This window comes from Tupaia chinensis, unplaced genomic scaffold, assembly GCF_000334495.1.
Source record: "Tupaia chinensis unplaced genomic scaffold, TupChi_1.0 Scaffold143624_1, whole genome shotgun sequence".
Classification (NCBI taxonomy): domain Eukaryota; kingdom Metazoa; phylum Chordata; class Mammalia; order Scandentia; family Tupaiidae; genus Tupaia; species Tupaia belangeri.
Window position 1 is genome coordinate 1,172,639 of NW_006203472.1, and position 5,777 is coordinate 1,178,415.

General features: G+C 47.4%; 1 long non-coding RNA gene across 2 annotated transcripts in view; it reads right to left on the reverse strand.

The window, feature by feature from the left end:
• LOC114005317 (uncharacterized) overlaps window positions 1–5,777 on the reverse strand; it is a 23,458-nt gene that overhangs the window by 2,324 nt on the left and 15,357 nt on the right. For both annotated transcript variants that reach the window (XR_003547190.1, XR_003547189.1), the window contains exon 2: window positions 152–320. This is a non-coding gene — a long non-coding RNA (uncharacterized LOC114005317). The remainder of the gene's footprint in view (window positions 1–151; window positions 321–5,777) is intronic.

Here is a 5,777-nt window from a genome sequence, read left to right on the forward strand (position 1 = left end):
GTGCTGACTAAGCTCTTGTTTGTGCTGACTAAGCTCTTGTTTGTGCTGACTAAGCTCTTGTTTGTGCTGACTAAGCTCTTGTTCATGCTGACTAAGCTCTTGTCCCAATATTACCCTTATTACTTATAAGTAAGCAACTTTTGTTACTTACGGGACGATTCTCTGCCATCCTCCTCTGCGGCCTTTCTCAGGACAATTCTCTGCCATCCTCCTCTGCGGCCTTTCTCAGGACGATTCTCTGCTGTCCTTTCCCGGGATGATTCTCTGCCGTCCCCTCCTCGGGTGCTCTTCACTGGATGCTTCGTACTCAGGTCCCTTGTCTGGGTGCCAAGTGTCCCAATTATTACCCTTATTACTTATAAGTAAGCCTTTGTCAAGTGCCTTTTCTGTGTTTATCAAAATGGTCTTGTGATTTTTGCTCTTTTTTCTACTGACATGATCTTTGTATTCATTGATTTTTATGTTTTTCTAGTTCATTTTCTGTTGCTATTACAAGAATACTTGAGACGGAGTAGTTTATAAGGAAGAGAAACTTCGTTAGCCCACAGTTCTGGGAGCTGGGAAGCCCAAGCTCGAGTGGCCGCGTCGGGTGAGGGCCTCACGCTGCTTCCGAACATGGAGAAGCAGGAGGGGCAGTGGTGCGTGTGGAGGGGGTCGGAACAGGACAGGCAGTGCTTCATGACAACTCACTCCCACGAGAAAGGATCTGACCTGCAAGAACTAACCCGATCTCGAGTGATAGTAATCTATTTGTGAGGGAAGAGCCTTCATGACCCAAACGCCTCCCCTTAGACGCCTCCTCCCAGCACTATTGCATTGGCAATTAAATTTCAACATGACTTTAGGGCAAATCACATCCAAACAATGACATTTCCCCTGGGTCCCTCCAAACTCACGTGCTTACCACATATAAAAAACAATCATTTCATCCCAACAGTTCAAACGATCTAAGCTTTCGCTGTTCTACCGTCACCTCCAAAGTCCAAGTCTCATTTGAGACGAAAACCAAACTCCCGCATGCTATGAAAAGTTAAACAGGTTTTTTGATTATAAAATATAATGGTGGGGGACCAATAGTTGACGTAATGGCTATGTCGCTGGACTGCCATGTAGTCAACCGTGGTTCAAGTCCCGGACCCGGTGGCTTAAACTTACACCGGGCGTGTGTGTGCATGCCATGCCCAAGGTCCTGAGAGGAGAATGGAGAAGGGATTGGGCATAATCATGCCCCCTGTGGGGTAATTTCTCACTTTCTATCTTTCTGTCTCTCTGTCTTTCTGGCGAGCGCATGCGCCCTATAGCAAAAACCTCTCCAAAAGAAAATATATATTTATGTATAATGGTGGAACGGCATAGGGTATGCATTCGTATTCTCAAAGGGAGAATTACGTGGAAAGAAATATTATCAGATCGGGAAATTGAGTTAATTTGTGTAAAATTTTCAGTTCTTTTGATCCAGATCTTTAAGATAGAAACCTGCCGTGCAACAGACGACTCCGGAGATGGTCTTCTCTTCAGCACTTTATTTCCCCAGGCTCTGAATACAGAAGTTCTTTTTTTCCTCCCCAACTCTAGGACCTTATAAAGGGCCCCTGGCCAATCGGGATGTTGTCCACGTGTGCGGAAATCAGTTCTCGGGTAGGGATTGGCTGCATGTGATGTTCCCGTGCTCTCCACGCTCCACGCGCACCACCAACTTCGATCGCTTAGTGAGCTTCCGCTAGGTGCCATCTTTAAGATGAGCGCTGTAGGCGATGGGCGGGGGCGCTCCACAGCAACCGGGTGTCTGCAGCGTAGCCGACATCTGTTTGAATTCGCAGGCTCCCATCTGCCCTTGCATACTTCTCCTTCATGTAGGAATCTGCTTACCCAGTCCTGCATGCCAGTGTGGACTTGGAAGGGGTGAGCAGCCACACAGGGACCATCTGCCCCATTAGTTTACTGCCCCGGTGGGACTGAGGATGTTGACCAAGCATCTTGGGGAGATAATCTCTCCTTTCTGGGTGCCAGTGGGTCTAGCTGTGTTCCCCGGTAACAGTGAGTGATGTATCAGATGTCCCCTCTGTTGGCGTATTGGAACTCCCTGCTCGTAATATCCACCTGTAACAGGAAGTGCTAACTGGGCTAAAGCCAGTCTGAAACCCAGCAGGGCACACCTTAAACCTTAAGCAGGGAGTGAGTGCTGACTCCCTAGTGCAGTTGTAAGTGCTTTGCAGAAGCCAGGTCCCACACCTCTGGCCAGGGTTCAAGCCCTGTCCCAGTGGCTCGAAGAACACTCAAGGCGCATGTGCATGTGCCCAGGGTCCTGATGGGATGGGGACGTGGAGGAGAAAAGAGTGTGGTGTGACCAGACCCCACTGGGGGGTTCTCTCTCTCTTGTGTGTATGTGCATGCACCCTCTGGAAAAAAAAAAAAGAAGGCTGAAGGCCAGATGCGCAGCCTTGGTGGTGTGGGCAGTAGAGCCCTGGAGCTGCACGGAGTCCTGGCTCCAGATTCTAGACTGAGCTGAAGGGGCTGGTTGTGCCTACGTGCCTGTGCTCCAGGCTGCCCAGGAGGCTGTGGGGAAGACAGCGATGGGGTAAGGCCCCCATGCGTAGCTCTCTCCGTAGCTCTCTCCGTCGATGTAAATAAACTTAAAAGAACGTAAGGCTAGAAAATACGCTCTTTCGATTCCATGTCTCACTTCCCGGGTACACTGGTGTAGGGGTTGGTCCCCTAAAGGTTCAGGAAGTCCCGCCCCTAGGGCTTTGCCAGGTCCTGCTCCTGTGGCCACTCTCAGGGGGTGGAGTTGCCATGCTCTGACGCCTGGTTTTCCAGGGAGGCACTGCCTGTTGTTGGTGCATCCCACCCCGTGGTTCCACCAGGTGTTGTCCTCGTGGGGACTCTGGTGGCTCTGCTCCTGCATTAAATTCTGCCTGGTCCTGAAGACTTTCTGATATGACCTTTGAAACCCAGGCAGAGGATGCCATGGCTCCCGAGCTCTTGCGTCCTGCATGCCTGCACAGGGGTAGCGCTGAGGCTTACGAGTTGCCTCTATGGAGCAGTGGCATGAGCTGCATGCGGGCCTCTTTGAACCACAGTTGGGGCAGCAAAGTGTGTGGGGGAATGCAGGGAGCAGACATGCAAGGAGCACGCTCAAGCCAACAAGGCCATCCAGGTTCTGTCTTCTGAACTCACTCTGCCCTCCTAGGCTCTGGGTGTGTGATGGGAGGGACAGCCTCAAGGTCTCCTCCAGGCTGTCCTTTCATTGTCTGACTACAGACGCCTCAGCTCCCAGCTAGCCAGGCCATCTCTTTAGCAGAAGGTTATTTGATTATACCCTTGCACTCTTTTGATCCTTACATGGCCAGATTGCAAATGTCCCAAATATTTGTGCTAAGCTTCCCTTTTAATTACAAATTCTGTCTTTAAGTCATTCCTTTGTCCCTGAATCTCACAGTAAGTGGTCAAAAGTAACCACCCAGCATCTTGAGTACTTTACTGCTTAGAGATTTCTTCTGCAGGATACCTGGCTCACCACTCCTGCATTCTGCCTGGCGTGAAAGCCCTACCGCGATGCAGCCATGGTTTTTGATACTTTATTCCAACGATGGCCTTGGCTTTGTTTTTTTTTCTTTCTTTCTTTGTATAATTTTGCTAGAGGCACGCTGGGCTGGGCGAAGGAGACCGAGAGGGAGAGGAAAGCAGCCCTCTGTGGCGTGTGGTCATGCCACAATCTCTCCTTCTTTTCTCCATCCTGTGAGGATTTGGGTTCTGTGTGCACATGTGCCTTGTGTGTTTTTCAAGCAGGTGGGTCCAGGACTCAAACAGCATGGTTGGCCATTTAGGGTGCCACTCCCTTAACCCCTAGGCCGTGGGGCTGCCCCATTAACACTTGGCTTTTCGTTCCCATCCAAGATCTCATCAGACTGGCCATTACTGGCCACATTAAAAAAAAGTATTGTCGACGGTAAAAATAACCACCTGTAAAATTAATAATTGTGGACAGAAGTCTGACTACTTTTCCTATTTTTCCAAAATCTTTTCAAAAGGGGACTGGGGAAGTCATGCCACAAACATGAACAGACCATTTATCTTCTATTAACAGGATTCTTCCTACCTCCTGTCCCTGGCATAGTATCTTTGAGATGTACATTTCAACCGATTAGTATATTCTTGTGCTTATCTCTAAGACACAGAACTTCCCTTTTCCTTGAGATGCAGATTAAGCCTTTCTTTAACTAAGACAGGGATCTTCCCTTCCAATCACCACCTAGGAATTGTGGAGCCCACCTATAACCTACAAGCCCCCACTTCTACATGTCCCGCCTTTTTGGGCCAGACCAATGGAAAATCTTTTCACTAAATGTTGTGTGTCAATCTCAAAAGCAAATAAAAGGAACCTCTGTGCAGGATCACCCCGAGAAAAGGCATGTATGCTTCTTCTCCGGGCCTAGGTCACTCACAGTTGGCTTGGAAATAAACCGCATTAATGATTAATTATTAATTTTACAGTTGGTTATTTTTCCCGTCGACATAATTAGTAATTACTGCATTAATTATTAAGTATTAATTTTACAGTTGGTTATTTTTTCCGTCGACATAATTAGTAATTAATTATGTCATGCCCACAAACATTTCTTTTTATAGTCCTGTTAATGTTTGTGGCATGATTTCCCCAGTCCCCTTTTGAAAAGATTGTGGAAAAATAGGAAAAGTAGTCAGACTTCAGTCCACAGTATTCATCTTACAAGTTGCTCTGCACTCCAAATAAACAATAGCTTTGAAAACAACGTTTAGAAAATAAAAGCCAACGCAAAAAGCCAGATTAAAACAGCTAGAACAGTGCAGGTTCTATAGGACCCGGCTGTTCCAGTTTTCTTACTGCATCATCAGTGTCAGAAGTCAGTTCCTCCGGCTGGCTCCGTGGCTCTGGATTTAAAGAATTACCCTTTCTTCCTGGTTTCTTCATGGACCCACCTTCTGGATTCATCCAATATTCCCTAATAGGAAGGCTAATGTCCCGAGCACTGCCATATCGCCTCTTCCCAACCTGAGACATGCCACCATCTCTGCTGCTGCTCTGTTTGGAGGACGACGGAGCTCTGGGAGTTTCACCAGTCTTCTGCTTCTTTACCGATTTTTCTGGTGAAACTTGCTTTTGTAGAAGGCCGCATATTAGATCTTACACATGAACACCTGTTTGTCCATTTTGTTCTCTTATCCTAATAAGGCTGTCTGTTTTTTCTTTTTTCTTTTGAGAGGGTTTTGCTACAGGGCCTGTGCACTCGACAGAAAGAGACAGACAGAAAGCGAGAAATCACCCCCCAGGGGGAATGGCTACACCGCAATCCCTTCTCCTCCATTCTTCTCTCAGGATCTTGGGTGCACATGCACATGCGCCTGGCATGAGTTGAAGCCACTGGGTCCAGGACTCAAACCGTGGTCGACTACATGGGAGTCCAGCGACAGACATTACACCAAATGCTGGTCCCATGGCTGGCTGTTTCTGTAAACCTGTTTGTTCTTCTCATGAGAAAATAGTTTGTGTTAGCCATATAGAAAACCACATCTGAGACATCTTATACCTGCTACTGTCTTAACTAATTAGCCCCAAACCCTTCTGTTTAATATAACTGTTTATATAAAAACCCCACTCCCCTCAAAAATAATTAACCTATTTGATTCAACTTTTTTTTTTTTTTTTTTCTTTTTTTTTTTTGGAGCGGTTTTCGCTATAGGGTGCGTGCGCTCACCAGACAGACAGAGAGAGACATAGGGACAGAAAGAGGGAAATC